The sequence below is a fragment of the Rattus norvegicus genome, chromosome 2, assembly GCF_021556685.1.
Source record: "Rattus norvegicus strain SHRSP/BbbUtx chromosome 2, alternate assembly SHRSP_T2T, whole genome shotgun sequence".
NCBI classification, from domain to species: Eukaryota; Metazoa; Chordata; class Mammalia; order Rodentia; family Muridae; genus Rattus; species Rattus norvegicus.
In genome coordinates this window covers 214152582-214169562 of record NC_141535.1, presented here as the reverse complement: position 1 = coordinate 214169562, position 16981 = coordinate 214152582, and the positions used below count along the sequence as shown (strand labels likewise).

At 43.1% G+C, this 16981-nt stretch overlaps 1 pseudogene; it reads right to left on the bottom strand.

Annotated features, from left to right (window-relative positions):
• Positions 1 to 1590: 1590 nt before the first annotated feature.
• Positions 1591 to 16981, bottom strand: part of Etv5-ps4 (ETS variant transcription factor 5, pseudogene 4) — a 36887-nt pseudogene continuing 21496 nt past the window's right edge.

Here is a 16981-nt window from a genome sequence, read left to right as displayed (position 1 = left end):
TCATTCCTGTGAACCTCTTTTCACAAGTTACGAGAAGGTTGTGGACAGCAAAGGATGTCCCACTCACTCAGTCAGCTCTGTGTGTCCCATGTGAGGAACACAACCTGTGGTGTGTGTCAAGGACAGCAAACTCCTGTCAACAAGGAGCCAGGCAGAGAAGCACTGGCACTTCCTGCTGACTTTTCCGACCACTTTAAACCCAAGTTTTATACAACTTTAGTTTGGTTGTTTAGAGCATTCTCAGTATAAGACTGCAATCAGAATAAAAAAAATTTTAAAAAGAAAAAATGTAGCAGGAAGCCAGAATGCTAGTTAGCACAGTTTTACCTGTAGGTGACAGGTAAGTTTCAGACCCCAGAGAACCGTTGTGCAGGGTTTTAAGTCCAGGTAGCCAGTTGTTGAGTGGACATGACATGTATGTGGTATGTACATGGACATGACATGTATATAGTATGTATGTACATCTGCTTCCCAGAGAAGGAGAATTGGTGAGCATGGAGAACTAGACACATAGCTCTCTAAGCTGTCTTCCGGCTGTCCCACACACTTCAAAACTGTACAAAGCACATTTCAACAGATGGTCTGGTGCACAAAGCACCAAGGAGGCCTCTAAATGGCGAAGGGGAAGCCCCAGCAGAGCCTCTTAGACTGTAGAGTCTTCTGAAGTGGGCACCACCCCACCTACGGGATGCAGCGTACTTACCAAAAAGGTTTTGTTCTGTTGGTTTTTTGCTTTAAATACCAAAACTACAAAAATTAATTTATGTAAACTCCTCCAAAACAATCACCAAAAGCAAAATGATCTCCCCCCAAATCAAAGCAAAACAAAATACTGTCATGTTAACTATCTTACTAAAACAAGCCAAGTGACTGGGAGCAGGGGCACTTGATTTACTTATGGTGACCGCTAGGCTGGAAGGCTCAAGAGGAGCAGAGATCTGAGAACCATGGAGTGAATAACAGCGCCTCTCTCTCTCTCTCTCTCTCTCTCTCTCTCTCTCTCTCTCTCTCTCTCTCTCTCTCTCTCTCTCTCTCTCCCTCCCTCCTTCCCTCCCTCCCTCCCTCCCTCCCTGGGCTAAAGGAGAAAGATTTCAGGATGAGCTACACGAGTTTTGCAAATTTCAAGCCTCAATGGTCTGAGACTCCCCCAACCCAGCCTTATTGACTTTCCCATGGGTGTGCAACTTCTTTCTGAAGTACTGTACAAGGCAAAGCCTTCTGTGTGAAGGCATTTAGTAGTCCATGATCACTGTAGATTGTCGTAACTTGGCCCCCTCTCATGGGCCTAACCTGAACCCGCTGCTATACTGCTCTGCATGTACTGTCCATGACGGAAGACTTCCGTGCCTTCCCAGGAATTGAATGAGAATCACCACCCACGTGGTCGTCTTTCTGTCTCTCCCTGTTCCCACTCCCTAGCCAAGGTATTTGTCTTTAAGGAGGTCCAATCCAGAGACAGCTTGGGTTCTCCAGGTAATACTCAAAGGGCAAGCTTTAGGAACAGCCAAAAACACAAACAAAACCATTACCCTTGTTTGCCTAAATGGGGACTGCTAGCTCTAGGGTTTGACTACTCGGCCATTCAGAAAGTTAGCAAGTGAAGCCTTCAGCGTATGGGAGACTGCCGCAGCAATCCAGGAGGTAAGCCGGGCTTTCTTCAAAGTGAGTCAGTGGCAGGGTGTCCTCCTCATTGAGGGAACATTGCTCTGACTCTGCCTTCAAGAACGGGAGCCGATTGTCCGGAAAGGCCATGGAGAAAAGTACATCTGGGTCACAGACAAATTTGGAGATGTACGTTCCCCACCCAACTTCTGCATGGTGCTTTTTTCATACTAATAGCGGAAAGAATGGCTCCGCTTGTTATAGTTCATGGCTGCCCGATTCTTCTGAATACCCCCAACGCCGAGCAACCTCTTCTGGTTCTATGAGGTTAGTGTCCATGCCTTGGCCAGTCTAGGCTGGGTCATCCATAAGGGTGACGAGAAATGGCCACAGATGCAGAAAGCCTCACCTCTGATAAGGGGGTCCCTCTCAATTCATGGTGGGCTCCTGTTTGACTTTGCCTTCCAGTCTTTCGGTCACCACGTAAGTGTCATCAAAGTATAGCCTGGGGTCCTTTTCAAAAGTCCTTTTCATGGTTGCTGGAGAAATATCTGCCTCTCATGTAACTGGTAGTTAGGCACCTCTGAGTCAGCACAGTAATATCGGGGCTCCTGCTTGAGTCCCATGGGTGACTGGAACCCATGTACTGGGGGACTAGGCATCCCAGGGACCCCATGTTCATGGAGTGGGTCGTGGTATTCCTGCTTGAATCCCTGAAGGGGTGGCAGAGTTGCAGGGACAACGGGCTCTGACATCTGCCCATGGTAGCTGGGAGATTATCTTCATGAACTCCTGACTAAGGAGGGAAGGGGACGCAGGGCTCAGACAGCTGTCGCTGAAATCTTCATTCTCTTGGATAACCGGCTTTCAGGCATCATCTTTGACATTTGCAGGGGCTGATGTGGTGGCCAGGGGACCACGAAAGATTGTTGCTGTGATCCAGGTTCTGAAAGTAAGTCTATATCTTTTTTTAAATTCTGATTTAATAATTTTGAATATGTTCAAATGTTGAAATATTTTCAATATCTTGAATAGTTTTCAATATTTCCTTCAACTATTTGTCTGTGGTCTTTGTCCATGCAATTATTCGTGTCCCCTTTGAGTTCCTTGAACATATTTATAATTACTGTTCCAGAATCACTGTTTTATAAGACATTTTTAAAGCAAGTGTATTCATTTATTATAGGATGATTCATTCACTGCAAAACAAAGCAATAAAATAATATTGCATATTTTCTTAGTTGAATATAACTTTTAAGTAAACATATCTAAAGAAAAATCTGTTCAGAATTTTTTTGTTAGAAATCCAAGTTCTCAGCACTATAAATACTGTAATAATAATCTATTACATCATCCACTTTGTATCCATCCATAATTATTTCCTGAGAATGTTCACTTCTTCAAACTTTGTCAAAATTGAGAGGTAGACAATTGCCTTGTAACAATCCTTTTTAAAATACAAGTTGTGGATGGTATTGAACACCTGCACATGTGTGATGGATTACACGCTTTTGTTGCTCTTGAAAAAAAAAAGAAATCCAAGTTCTCAAATGTGTACAGATACTTAAAGACTGGAAGGAGGTGTGCCATACTGTATGTCAGAAAGAGAGAATGATATGTTTTCATCGTCAACAATATCATCATTACTTTATTTACACTCCAGCCATTGCCCCTGTCCCAGAGTTCCTCGTCCCACTCTCCTCCCCCTTGACTCTGAGAGGGTGCTCCCCTACTCCCTACCCAGCACCAGGCCTCTCCTTTCTCTGGGGCCTCAAGTCTCCCAAGGATTAGGTGTTTCTTCATCCACTGAGGCCAGACCAGGCAGTCCTCTGCTATGTGCTGGGGGGGACCTCAGACCAGCCAGTGTATGCTGCCTGGTTAGTGGCTCAGTTTCTGGGAGCTCCCTGGGGTCAAAACTTCTGGTCTTCCTATGGGGTCACCCCCTTCAGCTTCTTCAATCCTCTCCCTAATTCAGCCACAGGGGTCCCCAACTTCAGTCCAATGGTTGGGTGTAAGTATCTGAGTCTGACTCAGTTAGCTGCTGGTAGCATCTCGGAGGACAGCCATGCTAGGCTCCTGTCTTCAGTCTCTTCTCCACTTTGTCCCTGCAGTTCTTTTAGACAGGAACATTTCTAAGTCAGAAATTTTGACCGTGTGTTAGCAACTGTGTCTCACACTTGAGGCCCTGTCTATCTACTGGAGGTGGGCTCTTCAAGTTTCCTCTCCTCATTGTTGGGCATATTGGCTTAGGTCATTCCCACTGAGTCCTGAGAGTCTCTCACTTCCCAGGTCTCTGATACTTTCTAGAGGGTCCCCCCACCTCCTAGCCCCTTCCCAAGGCTGCATATTTCCATTCACTCTCCTGGTCCTCTGGCCTCCTCTCCTGACCCCTCCCCAATACCCAATCCTGTCCTGCTTTCCCCCCTCTCCTTCCCCTCTGCCATTCAAGTCTCTCCTTCCCTCTGCCTCCCATGATTATTTTCTTCCCCCTTCTAAGTGGGATTGAAACATCCTCTCTTGGGCCTTTCTGCCTGTTATACTTATTACGGTCTGTAGGTTGCATCTCAGATATTCTTTTTGACTAATATCCACTCATCAGTGAGTACATACCATAAATGTCCTTTTGGGTCTGGGTCACCTCTGTTGCTTTTCTTATGGAACATTGGGCTGCTGGTTCTGCAGGAATCTTGCCTTTGTTATTCATATTGTCTGTATTTTGGCAATGGGACTAGACATCTGGAGTAACATCACTGATAATTTTCCTTGGTATGGATTCCTGGTCATACATTTGTTGAATTGTTTTGGAGGCCTTTGCTTGCTGTTAACACCAACTTGTCGGTTTGCTACCCAGATGAATGGTGCTTGGAGTTTAGTGTTGGGGTTCACTGTGTTGACATGCTAAAAGAATGTCAGAAGTGGTTTCAACTCAGTTAGATAAAGGTACGACCTCTGAACTTATTAAAAAAAAAACTTCTGTGGGCATAAAAGGTTACCAATTTTCAGAAGACTATGGAGCATTTATAGGTTATACCATTGGTCATTGAGCAGCAAGGCTTAGAGTAAGAGTGGGAGTGTATGCTTCCCTACAAGGGTAGAACATAGGATGCCCCAGACCATCTCAAGATAGCTGAGATAGATAGCAGGCTTGGAGGTACTCATCTGAGGTCATTGGTGTCAGATGCCTCATAGTAATAAGGTATTTTGTCAGGCAAGGTAGTAGACTAGCTCTGCCCTTCCTGGCAGAGAAGTCGCAAGACATCACATGGTTTATGGACTGAGCTGTGTTTGGTGGCTGATAGGCAACCGTCTGGGGCAAAGGATGCCTATCTGCAAACAAGGTTTTATGATGCCATATCATCCCTTAAGGGACAGGTGGGTGGGTAGCAGCTGGGTGGGCATTTTGCGTCTGGTTATTCCTCCTTGGGGTTCTGAGTCAAACTCCATGTAGTCTCAGAACAGCATGGTAGGGAGGTTGGCTGATGGACAGGCAGACTATCTCAGGTGCCCCTTTACTGGGTTTGGTTTCACTTAATCTCAAGGTTACATGATGGATGGTGGATGATAAATAGAGAGATGAGCATAGTAGGTCTGGTGGTTCTTACCTGAGCTTCTAGATCACTCTCCTTAAGTATTTATATTTATGTTCATAAACTAGTGCAGTTCTCAGTATTAATCAGGGAAGCCTATCTTCCAGTAAATGGGGGTTAATGCAGTGATTCAGTTTATCAAGGTAGGCGCTAAGAATGAGTAACAATCCACAGACCACATGAAGTTCAAGAAGAAGGATGACCAAAATGTGCATGCTTCAGTCCTTCTTAGAAGAGGGAACAAAAATGCTCACAGGAGGAAATATGGGGACAAAGTGTGGAACAGAGACTGAAAGGCCATCCAGAGACTGTCCCACTTGGGCATGCATCCTATATTAGCCACCAAACCCAGACAATATTGTGGATGCCAAGAAGTGCATGCTGACAGGAGCCTGATATGGCAGTCTGCTGAGAGGCTCTACCAGAACCTTACAAATACAGAGGCAGAAGCTCATAGCCAATCATTGAACTGAGAACAGGCTTCCCAGGGAAGGAGTTAGAGAAAGGACTGAAGGAGCTGAAGGGGTTTGCAACCCCAGAAGAAGAATACCAATGAACCAGAGTTCACAGGGACTAAACCATGACTCAAAGAGTACAAATGGACAGTCCCATGGCACCAGCTGCATATGTAGCAGAGGATAGCCTTTTGGGCACTAATGGGAGGAGAAGCCCTTGGTCCTGCCAAGGCTCAACCCCCCAGTGTAGGGAAATGTCAGGGCAGGGAGGCGGGAGTGGGTGAGTGGGTAGGTGGGTGGGGGAACACCCTCATAGAAGTGGGAGAGGGAGGGGATAGAGGTTTGTGGACGGGAAACCAGGAAAGGGGATAACATCTGAAATGTAAATAAATAAAAAAATCCAATAAAAATGTTTAAAAATAATGAGTAACTCTTGAGTGTTCAGTCTTAATTGAGATACTTATGCACCTTCAAGGTTCTGGAAACATCACAGAACTGGTGGTAAAAAGAATGTAACAGCCAGATGGTTGGAAGGAAGGCCATGAAGTATTTGCTGTCTTAGGGGCATGACCGGCTATGACACCCATGAACTCATAATAATCCTACTTGCCTGCATACATTTTGTACAAGACGAAGCCCATTAACATTCAGCATAGATGTGGGGGGGGACTCATGCTCTCTGCACAACACAACTTCTGGGAGAGAAAAACTCTTTGTCTTTAGCAATGTATAACGTGTGTGTGTGTGTGTGTGTGTGTGTGTGTGTGTGTGTGTGTGTGTGTATGTTAAGTATCAAACTATCAAAAGAAGAAATTAATTGTGTAAAATAAAATGCAGATGGCTATTTGTTCTGAACACAAGTACAATTATAAAACAATATGTTTGCAATTTAAGTCCAAAGCTAAAATTTTTAAATATTTTTAATATTTTATGGTTACTTGAAGTTTATCTCAGGAATTCGAGCTTTGCTCAACATTTGCAAACATGGATCAAGTTTATCAGACCAGCATAATAAAGAGGTAAAAACACATGTGTGAACGTTTAGCTGTCAACCTCACACACCTGGAAAGATAGACCCTTTATTCAAGAACAGCCTCCATCTAACTGAGTAGACGGATTTTAATCCCGCCACATGGGTTGCTCCAACAAGAGATCACATCCACGGACCTTCTAGGGCTATGTGGTGAGTCTGTATTCCATCCCACCTTCAGATGCACCTGCCCCGAAGGGGAGCGCCCTCATAAAGTAAGCTGAGCCGGGCCACATCAATTAGCAAGTAAAAAATGTCCCACAGATGTGGCCCTCTCGGAGGCTCACTGCTGAATAAACTTATCCTTTCTATTTTATTCTGAACTCAGGATGTTTGATTCAACTCACCTGTTCTGACCCAAACGCCTCTCTAAGCTGACTGATTCAAACTAGCCTCTCTCTACTTGTGATTAAATTGTTCTGCTTGGCCTCAAACCAATTCTGGCAATCTGTTTTAAACCGGGCAGGAAGTAAGGCAGTAACCAATGTTCCTCCATGGTCCTTGCTTCAGTTTCTTAATCCAAGTCCTTGCTTGAGCTCCTGCTCTGGGTTCCTTTGATGCTAAACTGTAACCTGTAAGATGTAATAAATTCGTTCTTCCATTAAGTTGCTTTTTCAGTATTTTACCACAGCAACAGAAAGCAAACTGGAATACCATGTATATAAATGTATACAAATTTGTCAAAACCCAATAAACAATATACTTTTAAATATGTTCATTTGAAATATATATATGTATATATATGTATGTATATATATATATATATGTGTGTGTGTGTGTGTGTGTGTGTGTGTGTGTGTGTGTATAAAATCAGCTTCAATATTGCCTTTATAGGATCTTATCCACAGACTGGAGGTAGCCTGGGGACACTGCAGTTAACAGTCTAACAACTTAGGGACTTTTAAGGAGTCTGGAAATGGACTTAAAAACATAGGACTTTTTTCTTTTTGGCCTGTTTCAGTCGTTACTGTAAATGTACCAGCTATAAGGATTTACAACTGTCACTTCACTTCTAGTTTCCCAGACTTTATCCCAATTTCTTTACTACAGAACCCTAAAGAGAATTCTGGGGAAGTAAATTTGGTATTAGCCAAGTTGATAAACACCTCAGTGACTGGATTACTTTAATTCTCTTTGTAAGAGGATGCAAGCCCAACTATTCCACACATCAGAGTTAGAAAACAGTGCCTGTGGTAACATGTAGCAATCACTTTCGACTAGGTACAGTCTGCCTCATTTTACATCCTGTGTCTACCGCCTGACTGTGTTGAGCACCTTGTCAACACATAGCTACATACCAGGTTTCTATCTAGCTGAGCAGCCTTCTCCAGCAGGACCAAGATCTTCCACAGCACAGCCGCTGTTGTTATTGAGCTGTTTCTCACGCTTGCCACCTAGGACCAGAAATATTAAAAAGAAAAGGGCACACACGCTTCTGTTCATTATTCTTCTGGTGCTGTGAAATGGATTTGTAGTCGTAAGAAATGATTTTTTTTTCTACCAAGTTTAGATACAAGACGTGACTTTTCTTAGGCAGCTAATGAGCAACTCCAGCGTTTGAGTCGAGCTGCTGCGGGGAGAACAACTAGTCCTACTCTGGTAGCCTAATGTTTTCATAGTTTCCAAACTGTTTCCCAAGTTCTTTCTGCTTCCTTTGATATTAACATTGACAATGTCTTCATTTGTAAATATACATGTGTGTGTGTGTACAATACATATGTGTTGTTTTCATTATCCTCTTATTGATTGATCATCAAATTCCATTACTATTTATCTACTCCATTTGAGACTAAACCTTCACAAGGCATTAGAAGAACATGAGCTGAGAGGGTGGGAGGGAGATGGTGGATGGGGCCACAGTCACTCTTCTCCCATTTTGCTTTCCAAAATGTACAAGACTGGGTACATGCAAGACTCCCCAAGCTACTCCCTGGCCCAGGCTTATATTGTTTGCCCTTTTGATGTCAATTGCCACAGCTTCTAGCAAACTCAGCTTTCCCTCCCCATCACACCAGTCTTCTGCAATGATAGGAGGGCCAATCTCAGCATGACAATTTATATCTACACCATTAAGCACTGCATTAATATCCTGCCTGTGCTTTTAAAAATGGCTTTCCTAGTAGCAGAAGGCAGTAGGCCACCGTACTAAGAAGGAAGGGAAGCAGCAGTCCCACCCAGCTATGACACCTATAGCGGGATAACACCATGGCTGGGCTCTGTAATGGCACACATTTTGATGGTTAACCAACAACTCTCTAGTTAGACATGAGACCCATCCACCCAGAGGGATAAAAGGCCTGTTACTGGAAACCTAGCAAACTGTGCAGTGCTAACGAGCTCATGGTTACTGGATGAGAACTACAACTGCTAATTTACTAAACCAGCATAATCTGAAACAGTCTGTGAATGTCTGTCCTTATACTTACAGATAAGTATAGTCTTCATCTCTCATCAAGGAAACTACTACTCTCGTTGCAACAGACAGGGAACACTACAAAACCAAAACTAAAAACAAACAAACAAAAAAAAAAAACCACTAAAACAAAATCAAACAACAAAAAAGCCAAAACCCCACAACCAATCAAAATGCAAAGCTTTGGAGCCCAGGCCAAATAGATAAATCTACAAATATCCCTGTATCTAAGGTTCAGGGAACATAGAATAAGAAGGGGCAGAAATATTATAAGAGTCATATCAGGGAGTTTGCCGCCAGAGTGTGTCTTCTAGAAACCTTAGGAGCTACACCTGCGAAGTCATGAGCTGAACAAGGAAGACAGCACTGAGCGTGCTAGACTGGATGAGGGAGCGCCTCAACCATACACAAAGAACACAGGCAACGCAGTAAAACTGAGGGCAGACGGGTGGCCTCCCCAGTTGGCTGTCCAGTGGGAAAGGTCATCTCTGAAAACATATATACAAATAACATTATAGGGCCTCACTTGATCATATTTAGGAACCTATTAGTAGGTAAAAATACATATATGGGTACAATAATAATTAGTGAAGAGGGGGACCCTGAACTTGAAGCAGAGTGGGGAAGGTTTGGAGAAAGGAACGGGAAGGGAGAAATGCTGTAATTGAATTCCAATCTCAAAAATAAAGAACAACAACAAAAAAAAAAAAAATGATGCTGGCAAGTCCTCGTCCCATTTATGACTTTCCAACCAGGATATGTTGCATCCTAATATAATTGTATTAATCCATTGTTCTGCCTTTGCTTTATACATGCCAGTTCCCCTAAGTAATTTGTTAATGAAGCTTCCCTTGTTTTATAATCTGTATAACTTCTGGCAGGTCATGTAAATCACGGGCAGTTGTCATGTTGGCAGGATGAACCCGATTCTGAAATTCCATGCTGCATTTCCAGCTTAGCTACTTACTGTATGATCTTAGGCTCGCTGTTTAATTTCTCTCTGCATCAGTGCCTTCATCTGGAAAACACTGATAACAGCGTGAGCTCTTGAAGGGCAGGAGGAAGATTAAACAGGAAAACTTCCGGCAGGAGTGTTGGAATCGTCCCGAAACGCTGCCGGGTGCCAAGGAAATGCTGACTATTATCATTGGCACCGAGGAAGTGCTTGTCCCCTGGGAATGGAGGAACGCATACACTAGGATAAGCAAAATACTTAACAAAAGTACAGACAAGAAGCCACTGACTCTGTCAAAATACGTGATCTCCCAAGTTCCTCCACATATCATGCTTACCTGGCAAACGTCCTTTCCCGAAAACTCTTCAAGCAGTTCTTCCTCCTCTGGCTTTTTTCATCTGCATAGGTGATCATATGTGAGGAAAACCCACCTCGCTGACTGATCTCTGCTTAAATCCGTGGACACTGAGTGTGTCGTCAGAATTCTGTGTCCAGTCCACAACACATCCTGCTTTCATAATCCTTGGCCAGGATCTTCACACCTTCTTACGTTTTACTCCTTTCACCCTTTCTTATCCAAAAGTATCACATATTCATTGTGCATAATGACAAGTTTAACAAAGAGATTTTGTTCCTAGAAGATACTTTGGCCTCTCAACCCATATAACACTCCTTTTTGACCCCTCTCTCATCTTTTCTGTCAGTCTCGTCTCTCTCTCTCTCTCTCTCTCTCTCTCTCTCTCTCTCTCTCTCTCTCTCTCTCTGTGCATGTGTATGTACACAATTTATTTGTATAATTAATATATAAGATATAAATATATTTGTCAGAATTTGGCTTATTTCCTTCAACAAGATGATCTCCAGGTCCATCAACTCTCTTTCAAATGACATAATTTCATTTTTATGAAGGAGTAAGGCTCCATTATACACATACTACATTCAATGTATCAGCCTCTCTGGTGATAGACATATAGGCTGATGTCATATATGGCTGATAGACATATAGGCTGCCTGTTTTGAACAGACAGCAAAAGTTTTTGGGTGTCTCTATAATACACTGGATTACAATCTCAGTATATTTACGAGATGGATATAACCTGTTTGTGTGATAATTCTACTTTTAGCTTTGTTGAAGAACTTCCCTATTGGTTTCCAGAGTGGCTGGACTTACTTGCATTCACAGCAGCAGCCTATAAGAGTTTTCTCTTCTATTCATCCCTACCAGCATTTGTTATTCATGGTGAAGGTCAGAAAACAACTTGTGAGTGTCAGTTCTCTGCTTCCACTATGTAGGTCCCAAAGACTGAAGTCAAGTTATCAAGCTTAGCAGCGACCACCTTTCCCCTCTGAGCCACCTCGCAGGCCTGTAGACCACCACTTTAAATGTCTGTCTTAGTAGTCATCCATGACATTATTTGTGCTTATCTTGGAAGGTTTTGTTATCTGCATGAATCTGAGAAAGATGTCTTTGTTAGGTATAATTATCTTGGTTGGTGGTTATTTATTTTTAGTATTTAAAGTATATTATTCTGTTTTCCTTGATTTTAGGGGTTTTGATGAGAGTTAAGATATTACTTGAATAGGTTTGCCTTTGTGAAATAATGTTTTTCTCTTATGTTTGTCATTGTTTATTTTTCCCTCTGTAGTTTTAGCATTGCAACCATACTGTGTAGTAGTAAGTTTCTGTTCTTGCCATGTCTATTTAGAATTATAAATGGCTCTTGTACATGGATGTTCATTTTTCCCTAGATTTGGGGAAAATTCTATTATAATGAGTAGTTTCCTGTATCTTTATTTTATATCCCAGCTCCTTCTACCACACAGAATCTTAGATTTAGTCCCTCCTTGATTGTGTCAGAGAGGTCTTGTAAATTGTGGTAATACTTATTTTATTGTTTCTTTATTAATGTATTTGTACCATACTTTTCCTAGGAAGATGCAACACACACATACACACACACACATACACACTGTCTCTCTCTCTCTCTCTCTCTCTCTCTCTCTCTCTCTCTCTCTCTCTCTCTCTCTCACACACACACACACACACACACACACACACTGTCTCTCTCTCTCTTTCTCTCTCTCTCTCTCACACACACACACACACACACACACACACACACACACACACACACACACCTACTCACCCCCGAAAGGGAATCCACAGGAAAGTAAAATAATGATTGTATCAAAGTACAATTTAATAAACCAGTGAGTTCGTACAGGAATAGGAGTCAGGGGTTACAGAGGCAGAGACAATTCCAAAAAGCAGCTGCATTGCCTAAAAAGTAGCCCTCCATAGGTGACAACTTGCAAAAGCTGCTACCCTGATATCACGCAGGTACCTTGTCAACCTGAACCTAGCCTGAAGCTCTCTTCTCTGCAGCTCCTTGGTCATCTCATTCCTCAACAGTTGTTGGTTTGTTTTCTAAAGCTGGAGAGGAGACTTTGAGACTCTGTGAAGTTTCTACTTTTCCAGGTATGACCTTTGTCCACATTCTGAGACTCGTGTCTCTCCCCACCCTTCGTAGAGCAAATATTTCCGTTTGGAGGAGACTGCTATATCACACGTTTGAAGGTAATATTTCCTCACTATGTCTTCCATTGCTGATATTCTCTCTTCTACTTTATCTAGTATCCTAATTGTTCTTTATTCTGAGGTTCTGTTTTATTTCTTGAGTTATTTATCCCCAACCTTTCCCTCTATGTCCTCCCAGCCCCCAACTTCCCGAGAAAAATCTCAGCATCCTGACTGAATTTCTCATCCATGCTTCTGATTTTTCTTAGCCAGGTTTTGAACCGTTAACTATATGTTGTTCATTTACCAATTTGTATCCTCTATGATATGATTGATTAATCAAGCTCTTTATTTTTGATCCGGTATTTCAAAGACTTTATATAATTCCATTTGGCCATAATCTTCTGGAGGAGTCATGTTACTTACTTTCCTGAGTTTCCTGTCTTCTTATATACACATTGCTGAACTGGTCGAGCAGGGTCAGCGTTTATTTTAAGACCTTCCCTGCTCTGAGCACATCCTAAGAGCTGCTGCTGATGTCATCAGTATTTCACCCCATAGGATGGTAAGATTCTCACTCAGACTAAAGAACACAAGAACTGGCTAGATGAGGGACATCTCCCTAATACACTGAAGAGCAGTGTCAGGTAGGAGTGGATGGTAAACTGATCACTGAGATCTGTACTGGAGGACTAGTCTCAGAGTTGTGTCCTGTTCTGCTAAGAGTATCCCACCAGAGGGAGTAGACTGGAAATTAAATGTTCTGCTGAACCTAAGCTTAAAGTTTTCTGTACCATGATCTGGTAAGATTGCTAAGTGGGTAAAGATGCTTGCCAACAAGACTCATAATCTACGTTTAATCCTTAGAACACACATTATGGAAGAAAACTGATTCCTGCACGCACACGCGCGTGCGCACACACACACACACACACACACACACACACATCACAAACATAGACTTACATACACAAAATAAGTTTGAAAACTGAAAAAAGATAGAAAGAAAGGAAGAGAGAGAGAGAAGGGAGGAAGGGGAGGGAGAGGGGGAGAAATGAAGGAAGAAACAAAGAAAAAGAAAGAAAAGAAAGAGGAAAAATAAGTTCTCCTTTTTACTGGCAATAAATCATGTAACAAAAGGTAACTGCAGAGGCCCTATAGGCTGCTGAAGGAAGGCTCAGAGTGATAAATAAAGAAAAAAGTTAGGCCGATAATTGAGGGCTCAAGACAGTAAGTCCAGAAGCCAAGGAGAGTGCTGACCCAGGGTTCAGGGTTGTTAGCCCAGTTTCTTCAGGTGAATTTTGTTGCTTGCCGCTGTGCTAAAGCCTCTGGACCTTCCCACCCCTATTGTCACACTGCTCCCATTTCCCAGTGAGTTGACTTTTAGTGCATCTCACAAGACATCGCTCACTCAGGGATGGGGAGCAGAGTACCCCTGTTTCCTTCACATGTGATTGTTGCCTTTCTTTCAGGCCCAAGAGTAGGTCATTCTCACAATAGTCCCTCAGTCAAGGTTTCATCTGTCTAAAATCCTCCAAGACAACAGTTCTCAACCTGTGGGTTGTGGCCCGTTGGGGGTTCACAAATCAGATATCCTGCATATCAGATATTTACATTACCATTCCTAACAGTAGCAAAATTATGGTTGTGAAGTAGCAAGGAAATAGGTTGATAGTTGGAGGGGGTCATCACAACATGAAGAAGTGTATTAAAGGGTAGCAGCTTTAGGAAGGTTGAGAGCCAGGGTTCTAAGTCATAGCGATGACAGAATAGGATTCACCTCCTATACCAACTTACAACATAGACGTTACTGCTACATCTAATCCCCCAAGTCTTGGGCAAACTAAGTTTTTACTCTGACTAAAGTTGACTTCTAGTCTCTTTTCACTAGGTGTATTTGGTTCCACACTAGAGCTGGAGTAGGAGCCGTGTACAGAGCCATATTGGATTTGGGCCTAGCCGCTTTTTGACTGCGTGGTTCAAAGTGACTAGGTGACTCTGGGCTGTTTGGCCACAGAGACTCACCCCTAAGATGACTGCCTTAAGTCTTAAGATTGTTGAATGAAAGCCTCTCCCATGAATTTACGGCACAGGAAGATAACATTCAAGGGATGCCTCAGTTCCCTTAGCAGATACCAGTTACCTCCTGAATCAACACCCGGTGTCTCCACCGCCTGACCTCATCGTCTACAGCCTGACCTCTTTGCCTCCAGCTATCACTACCTGTATTCGCACCTCCCCCTCCTCTGTGTTTCACAAAGGACACTCCCCCTACCTGGAAAGCCTTAAAAGCTGTAACGTTCACCCCAATAAACGAGACCTTGACAACAGAATCTTGCTTGGTCTCCTTCTTCTCTCACCCCCCATTTAGGCCCAAGGGTAGCGCCCCTTCGGGACCCTGAATAACTGGGTCCCGCTGGCGGGGACAAGCCAGGAACGCTTTCTTGCATGTATTGTGCAGTCCCCCTTGATCTTTCTGTTGTCACTTTATCTCTTCTGTGGTTCCTTATGCCCTTCCTCACTTTATTTCATTAGACTAAACTTTATCCTTTTTTTCTTACAGATTCCTCTTATTCACAGGACCCCAGTACCTCATTATCACCAAAATTATTATCACTATCATTAACAAACCAAAGTTTGTCCCAAATCTCCATCAAGAACATTTATCAAGTTCAGCTTTCTAAAGACCACAAGTTTACTGTCGTGTGTGTGTGTGTGTGTGTGTGTGTGTGTGTGTGTGTGTGTGTGTGTTTGTGCGCGCGCGTGCGCGCGCGCGCTTTAGGTAACATTTTAATAATCCTCACATCTTTTCAGGATTTTTCTTATGATGTTCTGATGGTCCTTGATCTGCTGTCTTTAATCCCACTATTACAATTGCTCCGAGGATGTTGTGGACCATACATAGAGAAGATGGCAAGCTAAATTAATAAATAATGCCTGTGTTCTTACTGTTCCACTGCCTGGTATCCTGCGCATATTTCTATATCCCCTTTTTTTTTTTTTATTTTTATTTATTTTTTTTTTTATTAACTTGAGTATTTCTTATATACATTTCGAGTGTTATTCCCTTTCCCGGTTTCCGGGCAAACATCCCCCTCCCCCCTCCCCTTCCTTATGGGTGTCCCCCTCCCAGCCCTCCCCCCATTGCCACCCTCCCCCCATAGACTAGTTCACGGGGGGTTCAGTCTTAGCAGGACCCAGGGCTTCCCCTTCCACTGGTGCTCTTACTAGGATATTCATTGCTACCTATGGGGTCAGAGTCCAGGGTCAGTCCATGTATAGTCTTTAGGTAGTGGCTTAGTCCCTGGAAGCTCTGGTTGCTTGGCATTGTTGTACTTTTGGGGTCTCGAGCCCCTTCAAGCTCTTCCAGTTCTTTCTCTGATTCCTTCAATAGGGGACCTATTCTCAGTTCAGTGGTTTGCTGCTGGCATTCGCCTCTGTATTTGCTGTATTCTGGCTGTGTCTCTCAGGAGCGATCTACATCCGGCTCCTGTCGGTCTGCACTTCTTTGCTTCATCCATCTTGTCTAATTGGGTGGCTGTATATGTATGGGCCACATGTGGGGCAGGCTCTGAATGGGTGTTCCTTCAGTCTCTGTTTTAATCTTTGCCTCTCCCTTCCCTGCCAAGGGTATTCTTTTTCCTCATTTAAAGAAGGAGTGAAGCATTCACATTTTGATCATCCGTCTTGAGTTTCGTTTGTTCTAGGGATCTAGGGTAATTCAAGCATTTGGGCTAATAGCCACTTATCAATGAGTGCATACCATGTATGTCTTTCTGTGATTGGGTTAGCTCACTCAGGATGATATTTTCCAGTTCCAACCATTTGCCTACGAATTTCATAAACTCGTTGTTTTTGATAGCTGAGTAATATTCCATTGTGTAGATGTACCACATTTTCTGTATCCATTCCTCTGTTGAAGGGCATCTGGGTTCTTTCCATTTTCTGGCTATTATAAATAAGGCTGCGATGAACATAGTGGAGCACGTGTCTCTTTTATATGTTGAGGCATCTTTTGGGTATATGCCCAAGAGAGGTATAGCTGGATCCTCAGGCAGTTCAATGTCCAATTTTCTGAGGAACCTCCAGACTGATTTCCAGAATGGTTTTACTAGTCTGCAATCCCACCAACAATGGAGGAGTGTTCCTCTTTCTCCACATCCTCGCCAGCATCTGCTGTCACCTGAGTTTTTGATCTTAGCCAATCGCACTGGTGTGAGGTGAAATCTCAGGGTTGTTTTGATTTGCATTTCCCTTATGACTAAAGATGTTGAACATTTCTTTAGGTGTTTCTCAGCCATTCGGCATTCCTCAGCTGTGAATTCTTTGTTTAGCTCTGAACCCCATTTTTTAATAGGGTTATTTGTTTCCCTGCGGTCTAACTTCTTGAGTTCTTTGTATATTTTGGATATAAGGCCTCT